Here is a 22159-nt window from a genome sequence, read left to right as displayed (position 1 = left end):
ATGAATTTCCTTATGGCTTTCGTCTAAACAATTTTTACGTGTAATTACAGGTTACATTCGGCTGGTAATAATGCGAGTGTAAGCTCGACGATAAATTCCTTTAATATAAACCAGTATTTTGGAAGTTTAAAGCGTGAAATTTTACGCCGTCGAATGCGCCAGCCAAAGCAGATTTAATTAAATTTTAGCAAACTTTATGTTACTCGTACGGTAATCGAGGAAGATGTTCACCTTGTAATTATATACGCGTTAGTTATTTTCATACTAAACGGAAATAATATTAATTATCAAAATTACTAAATTAGACGATATTAAGTGTACAGAGAAATACGGATATAAGGAGTCAGCAAACAAAATAAAGATAAAAAATACTTCGCATTAGGCGATAAATCCACAACGTTTTGTAAGAAATTAAGGGCTTGTCTGATGTTACGACAATTGATATTTTAAAAATATTCAGCAGGATAGGAGACGCTTATATTTCAGTTTCAGAACAAATAAAAACGTTTCCTTGCGCGTCTTCCCAATGTCGATGGTAGTTTCACTTGAAGATATATTTTTTTAATCTTCAAGTTTGAGAGATCGGACGAGAATCGATCTCGTTTTGGTTTCCGTCTAGTCTTTCGGTAGAGTGGTTTCTTCCCACGTATGCACGTTTCATCAATGTTATGTAAGTATGTATGAGAATGCTCGAAGGGAGAATGGATTTGATGCGCGCTGCAAAGTGGTATCACTGCCCCCTTTCTCACGAAATTGATACACGTACCGCGGCACACGTGTATTTTACACAGGTGCTCTATGGGGTCTGTATGCTAAGAAAGATGGAGGGGATGCTTTACCTTTTCAACGGTGGCGTGCCATTTCGCTTTACCGCCTCCTATCATTTCTCTTCTCAACTTCCGACTTTTTCTCCTGACAATATTACCAACCTTCAAAACTTCTGTATTTTTTTTTTTCAAGTGAAATTGTTCCTCAGCGTCAAACTTTTAATTATTCGAAATTGCCTGCTTCGTAAGAACGTTCCCTCGAACAATTTACGTTCGTCCCCTTTCTTCTTCGAGCTGAGGAGAAGCTATGCATACGAAGATTATAACAACAAGTTTATACTTTCTACAGATTATATCGAAGAATATTTTAAAAGATATTCGATGTTCGTTTCGCGAACAACATCGGAAGGGATTCTGTTAAGCTCCTGAATTTTGTATTAAAATAATCGTTCAAGTTATTACGCAATTGTATCGATAGAGCATCGGCGTTGTTGCGACAAATGGAAGCAGTAACTTGATAACTCGCGTCGCAAATTTCCGATACGCTCCGGACTACTTAAGGCGCGAGGGTGCATTATATTGGAAGATGTGTGACGAGTGTTCTTTCTTGTTTTAATTTTAATATACGAAGACAACTGAGGAAGAATATGATAAGCCACTACGGCTGTCATTTATACGAAAGCGATTTAAAGATTCTATACATTGCTATCTATGTAGGCCCATATTGCTAAAACCTTCTTAGTCGATTTACAGATTATATATGTATCCTTAATAGCGGTGCTTAAAACAACGATAATCACCGCTTCCAAATTCCATCGATATTTCCTTACTTTAATCATATATCACACGAAACCCATTCACCACCGGAACAAAAAATATTAGATTTATATCTCAATCTGTCTACTTCCGAATGTTCTATGGCTAGCGTAATCAATATTACTTTAACGATTCCTTGGATGAACACGAAAATTTCATCGAACGGTATCTCTTCATATATACTTCTCAATCCCAGCGAAACATAGGAAGGCTCGTCTACCAATTTGCACATGGGAACAAATGGGGCAAATACCTGTCACGGCGTAGCCGTAATCCGAATAAAAGCCAGGAGAAAAGGGATGATGAATTATTAGCAGGCAGAACGGAAGCTTTGAAACGGCTGCGTCGACTATGCTTTACAGTCCGTCAGCCGTGGCTTCTCCCCTTCATCTAACATTCCAACCTCGTTGGTATCTGCTCATCCCCGTATTCGGGATGGGAATGACAAACTTCCCGTTTCCATCGATTGGAAATACCGAATCCACGGTATCAAACTTTTTAATGGAAAAGACGCCACAGCCGTGTGGAACGCACGGTTTGGGAATTATTTTTCGAAAAATGACATCCGGAGTTTTCCATCCACTTTACTTGCCTTACTGGTTTAAAGAGGAGAAGAGGGATCGGGGGAGGAGGGACGAGGTGGAAAGAGGGGAGTGATTTACATCGTGGAAGGTGTCACGGGAAAACCAGGAATATTACCGGTTCTGCAGGATGTGGTCATGAATTATCCTGGCCTGCGTGAAATATCTCTAGACAGGTCTAGGACGTGCCTGTAAGACCTTAATGCCATTAGGAATTTCACTCCGCGAACACAGTCAGTTGAATTAAGCCGAAGAAATATTTTCGTCATCCGGTTACGTTTCTGGCACACCGTTTCGTGCTCAGTTTCAAATCAGGCTTAATAATTTCCTAAAGGTTTGTCAAGTTTTATCTTATTCTTTATAAAGGCTCTTTGGAGGTTGAATAACGATCGAATAATCTATTTGATGCTTTGGTCCTGATAATTATCGTATACCGTGAAATATCGGCCTGGAAAATCGTAAAGACGTTCTAGAAGTGCTGTTGTTAATAACTGAACGATCGCGCGAGATATTTGATAATCCAAGGCAATGAAATTTCATAGCTAAGCCAGCCATTGTTCCGTCGTTTTCCAACCTGAAACTCGTAGAAAACTTGCATTGGTCGAGAGTAACGATATGAGTTTTTAAGAGGAGACTGCGTACGTGATCGCGATCTACGCGTCCATGAATTTCCCCTAGAAAATTCAATCGACCAATATTGAAATATCCAGCGAAATTTGATTGAATCACATTGTAACATTGGTCATATGGATTCGTTGACTAAACCCAGATAACTCGTTGCGCTCGATATCGATCACCATATCAATCCTATGGATATTGGTTACTATCTTTTCACGTACTAGAGAAGAACGATTAGCAGCGACAAATTGCATATTAATGGCAATGTAGAACGTGAGGCTTACGGCCAACCTGATCCTATTTCCAATTCGAATCACGGATGTGCTCGATCACTGGAAGTGCGCGACTTTACGATCCACCGCTTCCCATTGATATTTCCGTCAGCTGAATTTTATCATAGCAAAAGATAGATTCGAGCGTGCATTCGTGCTGATATTTCACTAGCATCTCGTTATTCTCCGTATAACATTAGCAATTATCAAATTAAGAGCTGTCGGATGTGTGTCGTCGAATATCTTGAATAAAAAGAGGAGAATAAAATAAATTGGAGTCTGATTAAAACAATAGAAATTCAATATTTCTATATTAGGTTAATATATCAGATAGTTTCATAAATTTGTCGCTTTTTTGCCAAAACTTTGATGTAGAATCAGTTATTGGAATCTTCAAGTAGATTAAGTATGGATTAATAACCTTGTCAGACAAGCCCTTTAGAGCCAAGATGGATATCTTTGACTTTGTGCTGGACTAAATATGTGACTTTGCATTCGTGTGTAGTGAAGTCTATTAATCTTTGGTTAAGTAGAACTAGTTTCTCAATCCTTTTATACGTCAAACTTTTGCAATTTTAGTCGCTCAATTCAATCAATGGCTTTTTTAAACGTTCAGATTTAATAGAGCCTGAGATACATAATCCTAATTGACGAATTAGCAATCATGGTTTCTTTAAATGTTCAGGTCTAACAGGACTTTAACTACTGGATTCTAATTGATCAATTTACATAATCGTCGCTCATCATCATTTACATATTCATAGACCGTAATCATTAATCATTATTTCTTCGAATCTCCGCACCTTTTAAATCCACCTTGTGTGCTTTAAACACACTGTGCCAAGATTCACTATGACACCTTCAGTTATTCTTAAAAGGGCAATTGCAGCGAGGGATGGCCGAGACATTTGTCTCGGATTATACTCGCCCCTATTTGCTTTGGCGCTTGAAGGTGTGTAAACGTGGCGCTGATGCGATGAATGTATCCCAAACCCTCCTAGCGATGTCGCTTTATTTTTGCCGGCGACGGTGCTTCGGGCAATTGGGGCGTAAGTGGTGCCCGGGCGTCAAACCCTCGTTGAAGTTTAAACGACTTCGAACCTCTTTCAACCTCTCGCGCCCATCAGGCGACGCGCCTGTCCTCCTCGTAACAACTCAGTTTGCAAAGTCGAGATGCTCGCCGATAAAAGTTACATCGTTTAACGAACACGTTCTTAGCTTTCTGCGAGAGGCTCGTGTGCCTGAGGATGAGGTAGTTGGGTTCGTTTTCAGCCAAACAACAATTTGGCTCTGCTTCGCCGCATCGGCGCGCAGAAATTGAGACAGATAGGGTTTTCTTTCATTCTGTTTCTTTCTCCTTTTTACACTTTGGAGATCTGCTGCCAACCAGATAAATTTTTATATCGTACCCTGCGGTTTTGTACCAACTTAGGGGATGCAAGGGGATTTAAACGTAATGGGAAGTTATGTCAGGACGTTGGACGATAAGAACGCCAACCGCTGTGTTAAGATTTCTGATAGAGGTGAATGTTCTTGACGATCATTCGCTATTTAGATACGCTTCGGACGTTCCCTGAAATGTTTGCTTATGTTGGGTTAATTTTGGTTGGCGCAAAGATATCGTAAGTTAAGTTTTAATTGGTGTTGTTGGCTCATAAGTAGGGTATTTAGTAGTTTGGGTCAAATTACGATAAGATTTAGTTTAGATTATTTAATGTTAATGTATTTGATCGTATCTTGTATTTTGTATTTTACGTGGTAAAAGCTTTTTTAAATAATTTATTCGATATTTTATTCTAGTTATCGTGATTCTTCGATACGAAGGCTCTTGCAAATGTAATTATGAATTTCCTGTAAATCCTAAAAAAACTGATCTAGGTCCAGTTTGAATCAGATTTAGGTTAATATCGCAGATTCAGCAATTGATGTTAGATTTGGATTGATTTATAATAGGATATCATTTGGATTAAATGAACTCTAATGGATTCCTGCGCCGATGCACGGTACGCTTGAAATCCCCTATTCCCGGTAAAATAATTTAAGGTGTCATAATTACTCTTGAAAGAAGGAAATCATAGAACAAGGACAGTCTTTACATACAACCGTAATGATACAGTTATTAATTTTTTGCCAGATTAGATTACACGCTTTTGGGAAAGGTAGAGAATCGTTGCTTGTGATTCGTGTGAGGAACATAGTGGAAGCTAATAAGAAACATGGTATCGCGTGATACCTGAGCAACATGCGAGCCCAGGTTTTTTACGTGAATTTATGTTAATCCCGATCCCCTGTCCCTGATACTTAAGACCGTCGGTGAACCATGATTTTACCGAAATATTAATCTACCAGTGTATCAACCCCTTTCTAAAATGTAGCTTTAACGGGGTGTGTGGTTAGGCAACATGGCTGCTAGACTAATGAAACTGCTTGTACGATGATAAAATCGATTAAACATTCGGCTTTTCCCATGATTTACATTCGTGGCTATGGTGTAAAGAAGGTTGTATACACGCATATTTTAGCATCGTGAAATATCGTAATGGTTCATATATTCTCGTGCGAAGTGTAACACTTTGCGAGAAGATAAAAATATTTCAAATATTGCATTGTTGGAACAGTCAGGAATTTTTATTTTGGCAGAATACGTTTTTCCTTTTAGTATAGGATCGTATTATTTACCACTATTCGCGCGATAGTTAAAATAGGTAGATGACTTCAGAATGAACGGATCCATGCAATCAAATAATTTTCTTTTATTCGATGGAAGTAGTTAATAGTTGAGAATAGTCGTATCTACTTTGTGGTTTTTGATGCTGGTGTATGTTAATATTTCCAAAGGGTCTTTTTTTGCCTCTTAGACAAATAAATTAGAAAAGTGATCTACGCCTTCAGCTTCCGTTACGGTCATCGAATAACTGCTTCGTTCGTCTCAATAAAGGCAGAATAACTAAGGAGACTTCCTACGCTTTGACATTTAAAGATCTGTGAGCGTCGGTACAAAGAAGCTTCCACCCCCATGCAAACAAATTAGAAAATAATTCAACGCTTTAACTTTCATTGCAATCATCAAATAAATCCTTCCTGTTCACTCCTCTCGTCCGAATAAAAGTAGAATAATAAGTTAGTCATTCTTGTGCTTTGACATTTGAAACGCTATGGGCGTCGGTATCCAACAGTTTCCACTCTCTAAACAAGAAAGTATTGGAGAAATAATTTAAATCTTCAGCTTCCATTGCAATCGCCAAATAACTTTCGTTTATTTGTTTTGTTACGATGGAAGTATAGTTTCACGTTACTATATTTGAAATTCTGCGGCCGTTTCCTGGCGTTTCAAGATTCCGTATGGTGTTCCAGCACACGGAATCCTCGCCGTTTCAGGCGTCACGATTCCCGACGCGGTGACAAAACAAATCTTCCTCTCGAAACTGGCGACCGGTGTTGCTTTCACAGGCTGCTGGTAATTACGTTCCCGCACCTGACAGTTATTACGGCCCTGTGCCGATGCTTCGTATGGTAGAGCCACGTGGAATTTGTGGATATTAACGAGAAGGACATTAACGGGATGATGAAATGGGCCACAAAGGAGGGGTTAATAATTGTTATTATGTGACAAGTTTCTTGTGGACGTATCATAGATAAGAGCAATAACGATGGCGGTCTTACAAATACGTTGATACTTTTGATACGATTAATTCATCGAACGTCGACTGTTCAATCGTCTCGTGCAATATTAAGCTCCTTTGATATATCAAGAAAATGAGAATCGAGGAAATTGAATTTTAATACGAGGATCACAGGTGACAATAAGTCACGTCTCCTCCCTTTTTATAGAAGAGCGATTTTTAAATTCTATATATCATTATACAATTCCATGTTAAAATCATTATTCCATCTAAGTTTCGAATTATTATTGATACTATAAAATCTACTTTTATATTATCGCATGTATCACGTATTAATTTGAGATTACACCACTGCAATATTGCGAAGCTGGTTTTTATACGTTTATTCTTTTATCATAAATAGAAAGGCAGAAATTTTCCACGCCCTTCAAACTTAATACAATTAAACAAACACTTACGTATTACGAGTACTGAAGGAAATGATAACTGGATAAAAAGATAAGTGAACAAAATCGGAAACAAAATTTTAACAGGAAATATTAATTAATAATTAATAATTCCTCATACCTTAGTTCAAGAAAAAAAATGGAATTTAGAGCTTCGTTTTGATATATTTTCGTAAAATGTAGCCAGCTCTTAAGGGATTAATTGACAATGTAACGTCTATAGAGACAGAAGGTCAAATAATCTGAGAAAAACAGAATCCTAGTCCAAAGAATTCATTTTCACTTAAAAGAACGCTATTCATGTTATCTACGATTCGCCTGTAACAAATTTGTCGCATTTTCGGAGAAATTCATTGGTTTCAGGTATTTAGGTATGTCTGTGTTGGTTTCAGAATTCTTGGCATGCGTAGGCCGAAGGAGGAAGCAGGGGGAGAATTGAACAGGACCGAGGAGCATGGCGTAGTGCTCGTTTTGGGGGTTGCTGGGAGATCAAAGGACGCGAAAGAGGGTCTGGCCGCTCTCGAGCGGTTCGAGAGCCGGTGAGCATCGCGACGGGGCGAGCAACCCCGTTGCCTCGGCCAACGTCTAACAACCCTCCCGTCTGTCACTGTCGACGAACAACAGAACAGGTAGGGATGTAGTTTCCTATTCGCTCAAAAGAATTTCCTCCCTCGACCGTTGTATCGGTCTTTCGTAGACAAACGAAATCCGATGAAACGCCCGATCCGCGTGTCTGGACGATGAGCTTTTAAACTTTTAGTTCAGTTTTGTCTACCCTTTTTTTTACGTTGTTCATTTGACGAGTTACCACATAGTACGAAATTAAATCGTACTATTTTTTAAGAGTGATGAATTAAATAGTAGCTTGTGTTGTGTTTGAATAATTCTTTGATATAATTTGATAAAGTTGCAAACGAAACAATAATTCTTATAGATTTCTATAACTTCTTAGTGATTTACGTTTCTTACATAATTCAATACTAAATCTGGCACTGCTAATTTTTACCATTTGTATCATTTCACCTGCAAGTTTTAAGAATATTAAACTTTTTGTGTTGCTTCTTTTGCGCAATATGAGACGTGTAATTAAACATTTGTTAGGGTTAAAAAATGATGGCGAATCGAGAACACCATGGCGATGGTAAATCGTCAAGTACGGGGATCGCGGTTTAGAGAGTGAACTTCGTGGTTTAGTATGTCGACCTGACATACCGCCATGGAACGTTTGGTGACGTGGTAACCGCAATTGCGGCTCTGTCGCCCTAACACCTTTGGTAAAAGCCACGTTATCTACGCGGTAATAAGGAATCCCGGAGTCGAGGGAAGGAAAAACACGCGGCTGCTTAACGAGTTTTCGCAAATCGAAGGATAATACCGAGGGAAAGCACAAGAGAACGAATGCTTTGGTTAAAGTCCGCGAATGGGGATAATGTAAAATGAAATTTCAGAGAATAGACGTCTCTCTCGATTTCTTTGTTACGTTTTCTTTTTATAGCCAAGATTAGGCTATAGTGAGCAGAGAATCTTTTTCAGAAATCGCACGAATTTGCAATGATATGCATAACAAATTCTTTTTCACATATTATAGGGTTTTTCCATTCATCCTTTCTCCCAAATTAGAAAATATCTCGTAGGCATCTTTCATCCTGTATGTTGCAACATTGTAGTTTGGCAAGTTCCGTAGATGATATAGTAAATAATATGTGTAACGATAAATAATGCAAAAAATTTATTATATAACGAACAACTTCGAAGTGACTGAAAAGATTTACGTGTTCGTCACGGCCACGTGCAGCAAAAACAGAAGTTTTCGTGGAAAGTGCGACCGAACTGGGGCTGTCCATACAAGGGTAATCGCGGTTCAAGGCTAATCTAAAGTTCGTTCGTTTGCCAGGGCGCGTTCTCATGTTGTTTTGATTCCTCGTTAAATCACGATTGCGAAATACTTTGGCAAAGTTTTGTATTTAAAGAATGCTAAATTATTAGCGAACACGCGAGTGTGTCTCAGTAGTGTATATCGATCGATAACGCGACCATGATGGAGTTCCATTTGTAACGTAGTAGTGGAGCCAGAGAATGTGAATGAAAGCAAATTAAATTTTCTTTCTTGCCAAACTATCGATGCAGCTGTGTAGGACAACTAAAAATGAGTGGTTATTTGAAACAGGAAAACTTCTCCTTTTTAAGAATTTTTAGTGGATAGAGATTGGATATAAGCACGAGGAATTAATTGAACAATTTTACGATGATTTTATGGTCTTCAAAAAGCTCTAAAGATATTATTCTCTGCTTATTCTGAAACATTTATTCAATAACGAAAACTTTGCGATAGTAGTAAAAATCTAATGATATAATTTTTATTATATGTAGAATAATATTATTCCGTATTAGTTTTTGTATTTTAATGATAATTTTTCATTAATAGCGTAGGTCTCGAAGCAGATTATTTTAAAAAGCTGTGTTTTATGAATATAGATAAAACATGAATCTGAAATTTTTTTAGAGTTGTAATATGCTATTATAACAAAATTCGATCTCGTTGTATGTGTACGATATTATACGTATATTCGGGGAACAATGTAGGCGATTCATTTACATTTATAATGTGCACGGTACGGATTGTGCTCTGGAGAGCGATAAACATTACATAATAAATAGAACAACATAATGGGTAGTCGTAATTGGTCGTTACATATGAGTAATTTGCTCCATAGCTATAAGATCAGCCCTTATATGAATATACAATTTTTTTCTAATTTGCAACGAAACGGAACTATTTGAGAAACCTATAATTTTCTATAATTCTACAATATTCAACGATTAGATTTGGAATTTTCCTTACATAACATAATTCACGTATTTATATACCTCTTTGCATTAAATTTGATATCTTATTAAAATTCGGGAAAGAACATTAGGCATCTGAAAGGCAAATCTCTTTTGATACAATTTTGCAGCTTTTGTTAAAAATAATCTTCAAATAATTTCAAACCATCGATTTAGGGGTGTGTCTCGTAAATTTTCGAAAAGTCACGTGAAATTGTCATAAATCTATTTCATCGAAATAAATTTTTTCTTATATCGTAGCTCTGTAGATAAAGGCGTTAAAAGTAAAGTTGCAACACCGCAGCGTTTCTTATCTCACTGCGATGCAAGCGAAAATACCCTTTGAGAAATATTCAGTATATTATACTTAATATCTGAAACTTCTCAGCAGATGCTTTTTTATGCAACTGGAAACCCTTCACATCGCGGTTTACGTTTCAAATGAGTTAGCACTCGAGTTTATCGCCTAAGGAAGTTAAAATATGATAGATGAACAGTAACCTGAAGATGAAAGAGAGGGTCGAGTTTGTTGCTTCAGAGCTGAGGCTTTTTCTTTTCACGTGACATAGGATTAATCTCGGAGGATTAAATATTCATCATATTAAGGTTCGTCAACTTTTTGAATTGAGCTAATGAATAAAAGAGCTTACGAATAATGTCATTCATAATTAGCGTAATTTGCTCACGAATGTCGTAGCATCTTTCTCTCACGGTTTATGAGAGAACGTAATAGAAAATTAACTGCCGGAATCTATTACGAAGGCTTCATTATTTATTTTCAAATATTACGCACGTTGTTTCCTTTTTCCTAAAGAATTAATCGAAGAATTTTATGGCAACGAGAATATTACTTATCAATTTTTACGACGAGTTTTACTTACATAAAAATTGGTCGTAGGAACAGGTTGATAACAACGAAATGCCAATCAGGTAACGTAATCGATTCTTTAATATAGTACGAAAATAAACGAACTGGCAACCTTCGGCCTTAGTAAAATTCCATCGATAATTTATTCAACCGTGGTATTTAATACACGCTTCTTGGATTATCGTCGTCGATTACCTGGAAACTTTTAAGCTGAATTAAAAGGTTCGACAGAAGAGAAGTATGTATTTAGGTTCGCCCCTGTTCTCAACCCCAGTTTTCTTTCGTTCGAGCCGACAATAGGTCCCACAGGTCTGGTTTAAGCTAGGATTTTATTAAAACCATCTACCCATGATCCTTTGTTGCCCGACAACGAATAGGAGGGGGATGGAGAAATAAATCTCTTTTGATTGCATGGTCGTCGCATTAATGTCCGCCGGCTTCCTGCAGCCACTCGAAGAATACGAGGGGCTGGTGAGGGTGTTAGGCGAATGGGTGACAATAAGCACACCCATTCAAATTACATCGCCGAGTTTTTGTTGCTGGAAAATGCGTCGGTTCTTATAATTTCCCTTAAATGAAATTAGTGCTCTCAACGTGCGTGTGGTTTCATCTAAAACCGCGATTATATACAATTTAAAATTTGAGATCGCGCGTTGCAATTCTTTCACGTTTCATCGAGGTTCCGTGTTTTTAATTGGAAATTTTTTGAAGTAATTTTTGGGGAATAATTTAGGGGCTTTTTGAAAAACGGGTGTGTCAGGGACAATGATGAATCGTGTAACTTGCTTCGAGAAGTTTATTTCCAATTTCGTAATCTGTCAATCGGATTATCCCTTAAGTAAAAGTCTCTGTGAAGAGAAGTTTCTCATTTGTCGTAATAATTGACTCGAGAACTTCGCGAGAATCGAAAAGTTCGTAGATCGAGTGGAAGGAAAAAATAAACGAAGAGGCGTTTGTTTCATTTCCGCTTCGAATAACAGTGAAAATGAAAGTACTTCCGGTTTAGTCGTTTCTTCGATCGAAGGGTCGAAACTACGTGGCATGTCAGCCAGGAGAAGAAAATTTGCTGGGGTTCTTGTGAGTTGCAAGTCGTTCCATTAATCAATACGGAAAATGAACCGCGCCCAGTGAGCCAAAATGATTCGAATTCAAAGTCAGAACGGATTCATCCTTTCACTCTGTTCTTCTGATGTTTTCTCAACATTCCAACGAAATTAGTTTGAAGCTTGATGTTCTCAACTCTGAAACAGTAATTCGTAGAAGAATTTATCTAGACTTAGAAAATGTTTCTTACATCTCATGCTACAGTTATTTGAATATTTAAAATCGAAGTTGAACACCATAGAAATATCTGCAGGAACGATGGGATCATTTGAGAAGTATCGGAATCATTTCTTTAGGCTTTCGTGAAATTTTACTAGATAAGATGAGAAACGAGAATGTATCTTTTTAAAACTGGAACTACCGAGTTTCTCAAATTGCCCAGTGTCAGGTCTTTTTATTTCTGTTGCTACTAAAAGCGAGCAACCTTTTTCTTAATATTCATGTTGACTTTTATTACGATCGTATCACTGCATTAACTTTAAACATATTTACATCTACATATATTAACTATTTATAGTTCTGGCGTTGAAAACAATTCCCAACTTCGCTTACACGCTACTAAAATTCTTCTATGAGAGAGTAGAGGGTATCATAAGACACAGATTCTGAAATATACTTGTAACTCTCATGCAGTAAACTTCCGTTGCCAAAGTTCTTTTTCTCAAAAACATAATAAAACTACTCTTATACGAAAACTTTTCGTGAAGTACCGTGTTTTACGAACGATTCGCAAGGAATAAAATAATCTTACAGCCGGGTTTTACAGCAACTCTATCGTCGAAAGAACACAAATCTCGAGGGATGGAGGTTTCAAAGAGGTTCGGTAGCCGAGTAATTTAGAGAAGCGAGCTTTGTCAGACAGACGTGTCCAGGGGTTGGAAGCCATTGGTTGCAGGTTCGCTCATCAATCAGTGCGCTTAAAATGAACTGCGCTTCGGCAAGCGCATTTCACCCTCTCTCTCACCCTCTTTTTTTCTCTTTTTATGCTTTCTTCTTCCTCCTCCACCTCTCTCTCTCTCTCTCTCTCTCTCTCTCTCCGCGCTTTTCTATCGTCGTTCGATATTGTAGCTCGGTTGGAATACCAGCAATGGAAAAAAAATCTCGATTTCTGCTAGTTGCTAGTCCACGAACGAGCCGTAAAATTCGCATTCGATGGTTAATTGCGCAGACTTGCAGCTCTCGTGGAAATTGATTCCTTCAGCTCCTCTCTCTCTCTTTTATCCTCCCGTCTCGTTGTTAAAGATCTTTGGAAAAACGAACCGCGCCAGTTTTCGAGGACATTTATTTCTTCCTGTTTTTCTCTTTAGAGATCCCCTCGTCAGGATTCACGGTGAATTTTTGCACATTAGGCGAGATGGTAACGCTACCTCGCTATTGAGCACCGGTATAATACTGCTGGCTAAATGAGTTTCGTTCGTACACGAGTTTTCTACTTCCTCATTGTAATTAGAGGGTTTCGCGTGTAAATAGGGAGTTTTGTTCCTGTTAGTCGGTTTACATCGCTGGGTTTCAAGTGGTTTGATAACGAACACTGGTATAATAAATTACAATATACAGATGGTAATGTTGTTTGTTTTCAGGATGAGATTTTAGTTATTCGAATCGAGATATTTTTCATTTTAGTTCAAATTTCACAATTAAGCGTCAGTTTCCAATTTCTGTTCGGTGAAACGAGAAATAACGTTCCTGTGTTTGTAATAAATTATAATACGTTGTCGATAATGTTGTTTGTTTTCGTAGTGAAAATTTTGTCATTCTAATCGAGATCATTTTTTATCGTAATTCGAAATCCTGAATAAATGTTCAGTTCCGAAATCTTGCGAGATGAAGTGAGAAATTATATGTACGGGTTCAGAGGGTGGAGTGTCTAAACACGATTAGGGACACTCGCCGTGGATAGAATAACAGAGTATAGATCGGAGCCTTTCAAAATGTCGTAAATATTATTTTTCAGAAATGAGCTCTTATAGAATTTCACCGTGGCGTCAATTGCATTTTAAAGGATAAAATATTCCTATTTCCTTTTCTCTGAGGAAACCATGCCTGGGGTCAAAGAAAGGGAAAGACAAAGGGTTTTCCTTTTTCCTCTGAGATTAGTTTCTAGAGTGTTTCATACAAAATAAAGAGAAAGCCGGGCCAGTGAAAATCAGAAAAAAAAAAAAAAAAAATAGAGGAATATTTTCAAAACAATTACTGTTCGGATCCACAATTAAAGTTTTGAAGCTTCGTTATTTCCACTCGCGCTATCTCCGTTTGCGTTCATCAATTGTCAAAAAACAACGAGTAACAATACCAAATAATTATCACGGCTACACAATATTCTACTTTTAAACCTGATGACGACAGCGATGAACACTCGACGAAAACAAAAACGTGATATTATCGAATTGCATCACAATCACATTACAATTAATGGGACGCAACGTATGCATCGGTAGCACCGAAAATGTCAAGCAAAATTAGAATGGTACACATTCCGTGCTGGACTTCGTATCAATATTATTTGCTATCACTAGACAGCAGCTTTTTAATGCAAATTTATATTTTTGAACTAAAAAAAAAAAAAAAGGAAAAAAAGAAAAATAGAACGTAGAGAAAAATTTATTTTACACAACAAACATTGTATTCAGCACAATCCTCTAGATATTATATATGATATTTTAGCGTATTTTAACGTATTTTGAATATTTTTGCACATTTGAATTTTCTATAAAAGCACATCATAAAAGTTCTAATTACCATATAATAGCGCTTTAGGCAATGAGAATGAGATATTAGGTATTTACGAGTTATAAATGGTGGATTTAAACCTTCCGCTTTTTTAAATTCGAAGTAGTATACACGAATGTTTGAAGAAAGCGCTTGATATCGTCCGCGATTAATAGATAACAAGTAGGGAGACTTAATTCGTTGAAAGCTAAAACGAGGTTAAACGTCGACTATCGTGTGCATTTAAACTCCCTCGCAGGCAGGAGATTTTACATAATTTGTAAAGGGATCAACCCTCGCCGGAAAGTATGAAAGGAGAGGCTTGAAAGAGGATAAAGAACACGGGGAGCTGATACGAAGGAGGATTTTATTATCTGTTAAAATGCGTGCTTACGCTTCGGCTCTCGTTTTTAGTTTACACGCCTATAAATATACCGAGTGAGCAGGACGCCGATATAATTTTAATCGAACATCAGCTCCTTTCAATATTGCGCATTCGATGTAAAAATAAAATACTCCATTTTATTACGGCAAGGATATTTCTGTTTTGTAGAATAAATTCAAACGAAAAACACACGTTCCTTAGTGGATCTTAAAATATTAGAATTTTTCATTTTAATGCAAGCCATGGAAATGAAATAATTATCACGGAATCGTAGAGAAAGTTTGTATATATTACGAAAGGGAAAAGGAATATAATTTTTTGATGGATACGAGTACGAGTCGAAACAATTCAATGTGGGAATGGGAAGTATTCGAAATGTTAGCCTTGAAATTCTTTTAGCCGATGCGTGAATGTTTAACCCTCGGTGAAAAAGAGGGCTCGGATGGAAGGTTTCAGGCAGAATGAATGCCCGAGAAAGTTGGAATACTTTCTAGAGGCAAAGTTTCGATGGTTAGCTTCTGTCGATGGATAAAAGGGGTTGCTTCAGCAACGGGGAAGTTCATTTTAATTGTCGGAATTTCTGGTCAATTATGCAGTCTTCTTCGAACATTTATCAACTTGTACGTGTCTCGATATGATTACTAAAATATTTAAATTAGCTCTTCCAGTAATTGGAACTGGCAGCGATGTTCCCGTAAATTTGTTCAGGATAATTTAATAACTAATAAAAACTGACGAGATATTAAATCATTATGAAAGTTTGCACAGTTTTAAGCCATACATTCTAAAACAATACAGTTTCATTGAAATATTTAAAATAATGTTCACAATATTCTATAAGAGGATTAATCCAACCATCTAATGGAAAGAAACTGCTGAAAAGTTTTTCGATATTCTCTCGTTTCCTAAATCCTTTTTGCGTAAAGAAATTGTCAAGTGAGCAGATACAGTGAAAAATGGATGGATATAAATCAGGAAGATAGGGGGGGGGGGATGAGGTGGAACTTCAATATCTACGGTAGAGCTTCGATAGATGCAATCTCGATAAATTGCAAGAAAACCTTTATTTCATTCTGCCAACGCGTAGCACAAGAGATTACTTTGTTACGAATAAACAAATGAGAAGTGATAGTTAAATAACTGTACACGTTAGATCTCATATGATTGATTTGTTTTCGAAGTTTTCTCATTCGTGATTCGCACAAATCGTGATTCGTTTCCAGTTCTAGTTTCACGCAGTTGTCGAATTTCTGCTTTTGTTTGTACAATATTTGCGCTTTTGTTTCCTATTCCTTTTTCATTCTTTTACGATCGAACCTTGAAAAGTGCTAAATAATAATTAACAATATTTGTTAGATCGAAGCGTTTTAATCTTAAATGTAGAAAAAAACGACAAATTAAATGTTAACGTTTTAAAAAATGTATAATTTTAAATTTTTTAAATTCTCGTTTAGAAGGATTTTAAATTAAAGGGACTTTTTTTTACATAAAAAGACTTGTTTTTATAATACAGATTATAACGAACGCGATGTGTTAAACGATATTTGCATAATATTTCAAATAATTTATTAGGATTAAAGAGAGATATATAAACCGCAGAAAGAATCAGAATGACTGAATATCGAGAGCTATATCCTAAACTACATTTTATAAGGGCCAAGTTCATTGATTAAATGCGATCGGTCTTGTGTAGATGAAATGATCGATCAGAGAAATTTAATAGCAACTCGTGTTGTCGGAATCGGTTCGATTGAATCGTATTTTTCGGGTCAAAGCGCATTATAGATACGTCGATACTCGATACGGAGTCGCCTTATAACTCTGGTAAATTGCATAGTGAAAGCCCCGTGAGTGAAGCGGCCCGATCCTACGTTAGAAATTACATTACGTCGCTGAAGAAAGGGGAGTTGTACGATTCCGTTTCTCAACTTCGACCGACTTATTCGTCGCGGCACCGTTTATCGCCGTTGATACGAGAATTTACATTTTTATTTCACGTTAGCTGGGATTTCACGGTCTTAAGTGGGATATCCTTCGTGACATAGAATTTATTTCTGTGAATTTCCTTCCAGATAAACGGTATATAATTTTCTTTATCGAGAAGAGAACAGAAATTACGAAATGTAAAGCGAATTAATCAATCGAATTAGTCGTCCACTGGTTTCGTTGAATCATTGGTGAGCACGACAGTTTAGGTTGAGTTATTTGTAATTTTATTTTGTAATTTAATAATTCATATTCTATATTATATGTTTCACACGATAGAACTTATTATCGTTACGAAAAGCATACGCATGAAAAGCAAATAATCTTTATGGAGGTCGCTCGTTAATGTCTAATTTATCGACACGTTTAACACATGTGTAAATGATGAATTAAAACTCACGAAGTTCTGCAAAAAAATCTTCACAATAACTAATATAATTGTAACCGATTAAAATTTGTCTCTTGTTATGAATTGCTAGCCCGTTAAAGTAATTTTTATTGCGAAAAAGGAACAATCACCGAGATAGAACAATCGTACAAAGCAACATCGTTGTCGCAGCTTGAGATAAGTAAGATAGAACGTTATCGAATCATCATTGAGAACTTTTAAACCGAGCGAGGACAATCGTTTCGCCATCAGGCTCTCATACTTTAGCTAAATATCTAAAAGTAAATCGAACTGTTGATCGAACGAGTGCACAGAAAGGGTGTTAAAGCGGTCCGTACAGTTCGAGATTCGAGATGGATCGAATGGTATTCCTTCAGGATGGTGGAGCGTTACACGTCGATACCCACGAAGACTTATATTCCTGTTAAATTGCATCCTAAAGGTGGAGTCCGCGATTCACGATAGTAATTTACTGAGAAAGTAGGTCTCTGCGTCCCGACTTGGCCATAATGTTCTTTCATTCGCAGAAGACAATTTAAATTGTCTGAAATCCGTGGTGGAATTACAACGCCGGTGGTAAATTGCACGAACATTCTGCATGGGCCATTCGATCTTCCTCGAACCTACAATTCGTGACATTTTCATGTTTCAGCAGATCCTGGCTGGGTTTCGAGCAACGAACTCGTCACACGCGTTTTGAATAGCTAACTTGAACTACGCGTGTTCGTTTAGCTTTAGCTTCGTTAGCTTTTGGAAGCAAGAATCTGCATTGGTATTTCAGTGATTTAAAAGTCTTCTTCGCGCATTTTAATCTTTTGATCTATCTACAAAGAAGATACAGTACATACTAGGTGGGAAGGTATATACCTATGTTTTCAGATATCAAATAATAATTTCCTAGGAATTTATATTAAATTATACTAAATTACTAAAATAATTTTCACTGCAATCAATTTTAATAAGAACCAGCGTTCCATATAGCAAATAAAAATTATAGCTATCGATTTAAAAATATTCATAGTTTCATTACTGCATAACAACCATAATAAAAAGCATAATAATGACCATAACAAATTAACAGGATTTTTTCAGTCCACTGTAACGAATATAAAAAATACTTTACTCTTCTATCTCATCTCATAAGCCTCGCATTCACAAGAAACACGCTGAGAACTAATAGTCTAACCACATTACATGGCCACAAGATGAAATCTCAAGACACAGAGTTAATTACCTATAAAACACCAGTGGCTCAAGAATTCCAACCTCCCATCACACTCTCACCTACTACTCACTTTCACCATTAGCCAACCGCATAATGTTACATCAGCAAGCTTGACAGCAGCAAGCTAGCAACGAAACGACTGTTTTCCCAGTACCCATCGTGTTAAATGGAAAAAGCACTGGCATCTCAGCCTTTACAATCGCGAAACGTGTATGTCGACGGTTATAACCGGACAAACATTGGCCCTCGATGTAGATATGCGCATACACGAGTATGCTTATGACCGGGTAGATACGCGAAGAGAGGAAAAGTTTTTCCCGTGGCGTGTGGATAGCCTCTCGAGATTTTCTCGTGGAGGGCTGCCGGATGTTTGCGCCTGGCATAGGGCGGAAACGGGATGTCGTTTTCGAGTATCGAAGACGTCGGTACCGAAGGCCACTGAGCCTTATCTCCGGTCGAAGGGGATTTTCTTCCATTATGTACGTTTCTAACCGTGGCTGCACAATCGCTGATGCTCGCAGCTCGGTTAGACCCATTGTAAACAGAGCCATTTGTCAGCCGGTGGCTAGCCGCACGTGCTACACGATCAACCCTTGCCTGATCTCACCCTTTTCGGACCAACGAAGTTCCGCTTATCGGGCAGGAGTTGGGACGAATCTCTCGAACAATACTCTGGATAGAATGTGTCTATTGTCGAGACGCCACGTGTGAGCCTTGGCTTAACGAGCAGCCTATTGTCGCTGCTTTGTGCCGGCCGTCTTAATAAATTTCCACGTCGTCGATGCCTCTGCCCTTTTTACGCCTAGAAATATTGCGAGAAGGGATCGATTGCTGCGACACGCGAAGGAAAGGAGGTTCTTGCCGACCTATAGGTGTAAGCTTCTCGGAAAACTTCCGGAGAATAGGACGGCAGAGGGTGATTATTTAGTGAATTATTTCGGCTACGAGAAAAATTCTGATCGAGTTATAATTTATCGTAGGAGCTGTTATTTAGGGCGTTTTTAGGAGGAGGAGGGAGCTGCATGATTATGGTTAGTAGGACTGAAATAAGGAGGTGTATTGCGTCGTTCGTGATTTGACATATTGTTACGAGATGGTTATTAAAATATGGCTATGTTCTTGTGGCTGTAATAAAAATTACGAGAATCAGAAGGTTTTTTTTTCTGACGAAAACCGATGATAATATTGTGCGACATATATTATGTTTTTACGTATCTTATTTTATAATTGGTTCTCGTAGTATGATTTCTGCTAATTGCTATCTGATAATTGATTAATAATACAATGTAATCGATTGGCCAATATGACTCATGAAAGATACGGATAGGATGTTGAGGGACTTTGCTAGAACAAAAGGCAAGGAGAGTAAAATCTGTGGGATAATTTCAACACATAAACCATAGATAAAGCTTTTTCAGTTCACAATTGCAGTTTCTGGCCTGTGAGCTCGTAAATTCTTAACGTCTGACCGATTTTATAGCCTCAATACTTTCATCGAGTATACATACGTTGTAAGTACACGTACAAAATGCAAGGATTTTTCTAGCTTTTCACTGACGTACGTCGATTAAAATTCATGATATGCATCGCCTCGTGATTATCAAACATAACGATATTCTTCACGAAGGACGAATATTTCTGCACGTCCTCTAAAACCCAAAATCACAGCGTCATTAATGAAAAATATAATGCATTTGCGATGAGAAGCGTAGAATGCTAGCACTCGTCGTTTTTTGGACCATTATCAACAGCAGTAGATGCTTTTACCGAATCGTTTATTTTATGCTCGATACCGTTTCTTCTCAATCGGTGAGATTAGGACACGATCAATAGTGTTGCCAATATTTTTCGATATTCTACGAAAAATTTCTATTTAGACGAAAGATTTACGAATATTTTGAGGAGTAAACGATCTTTCTCATAAAATGTTCATCTTTTGAGCTGTGTTTATCTCTTTCCTCCATTTACTAAGTTCTATCTGCTTTTAAAACTCTGAACCTTCTCTTTTACCATATAAAGGAATTCTAACTTAATTTATTGTATATCAAGAATATTGATTGTAAAATGATCCACTCAGAAGCCAGTGATCAACCTCATCAAGAATCAAGATAGTTTCAATCGTATAATTTCCGAGAAATTGTCTAAATAGTAGTCATGTAAATTATAATGTAAATCATGTAATATTAATCAAATAATAATCATGTGCTTTGAAATAAAAATTTAGAAATTTGTAAAATGTAGTTTTTTGATTTCTGTGTGACTCAAATATTATAAATATCATTAAATAATATTATCAAAATAAAACCACTGATATTATGAATCATACACAGATTTCTACGTATGAGCGAAATATATAACCGTTTAAGATTCTCTTGAAAAGTTTTCGCCGTTAGAGTATCTGGGATACAAGCTATTTCGCGGAAGAGTGCCTCCAAATTTTACCTTCGTTCTTATTTATTATCCTCCATCTTGCCCTCCTACAATACAGATCAAGTGAATGCGAATTGTCGGTGCTAAGCTTCCTGTTATCTGGAGCCAGTCGATTTAACAGCGATTCTTATCGATTCAGTTCGCTCTTTCAAATGAACAAAACGAAACTTTTCTTGTTTCTCCTTTTTCTTTACTCTTTCGTCGTCTTCGTTTCCCCGTTGCGAGGTACGAGGAATTTTTCGCGATCCGATACCCAGTTCACTTATCTTTCCAACCCTTAATTGCTATTGAAGTTTCGTATCGGATATCGATCGAGAAAGTATGCGATTCTTTCGTTCGACCGTATTCACGATCCCATTGCCATATTTAACCAGTAATTTCTTAAATAACATCTGTCGCAAATGATATAAACCAAGGATAGGAATAGAAAGTTTTATATTGCGAACGTGGTTCGAAGTATTTTTATCTCCGCTGTTCTCGTTTCTTTCTCACTTTTGTGTCTTCTCAGACCATAAGTAGATAGCGGATTTTTATACAAATTTATATCTTTTATATTTTAAACACAATTATAGAAACAGATTCCAAATAGAGATTCGTTTTACCTATTAAAAATGATAACGAATAATTTACTGTGCATATTTTATACAGTTTTGTATATTGCACGAATTCTGTGCATTTTTGTATTTGTAATTTTCGCATAAATGCATAAAAATTTGCGGTCTAATCATAAGTGGCGATTAAACATTACGTTCGCTTTATTTCTCTATAACGCTCTCATTTTATTGTCGAGAAGCATCCATAGGCATTTGTTCGAAGTTAGTTTGTTCCACTGTATAGGAATTAACCTTAAATGTGTAGCGGCACACGAGTCAATGGAAGATTTGAATGGGGAGAGACTCATATTATTGTGCCTTGGAATACCAACGTTGTTTTGGTTTGCTAGGTTCAAAGGTAAACGAACTCCAGACAAAATATTATCGCCGTTATTTGTAATTGTTAACAAGAGTTACATTTGAACTTTTTGTAATATCATCGGTCGATATAAATAGACGAACGTGCTCTCTAGGACAGTCATTGTAGCGAGTCATACAGTCGAACAGCGAGCATAGAGTTGA

General features: G+C 37.1%; 1 protein-coding gene across 3 annotated transcripts in view; it reads left to right on the top strand.

Moving 5' to 3' along the window:
* Nucleotides 1-22159, top strand: part of rho-5 (rhomboid-5) — a 287901-nt gene that overhangs the window by 21782 nt on the left and 243960 nt on the right. For all 3 annotated transcript variants that reach the window (XM_076623090.1, XM_076623089.1, XM_033331676.2), the window contains exon 3: nucleotides 7516-7752. The gene's annotated coding sequence lies outside the window, so the exon portion shown is untranslated. The remainder of the gene's footprint in view (nucleotides 1-7515; nucleotides 7753-22159) is intronic.

This window comes from Bombus vancouverensis, chromosome 12, assembly GCF_051014615.1.
Source record: "Bombus vancouverensis nearcticus chromosome 12, iyBomVanc1_principal, whole genome shotgun sequence".
Taxonomy (NCBI): Eukaryota; Metazoa; Arthropoda; class Insecta; order Hymenoptera; family Apidae; genus Bombus; species Bombus vancouverensis.
This window is presented reverse-complemented; position numbering and strand designations above follow the sequence as displayed.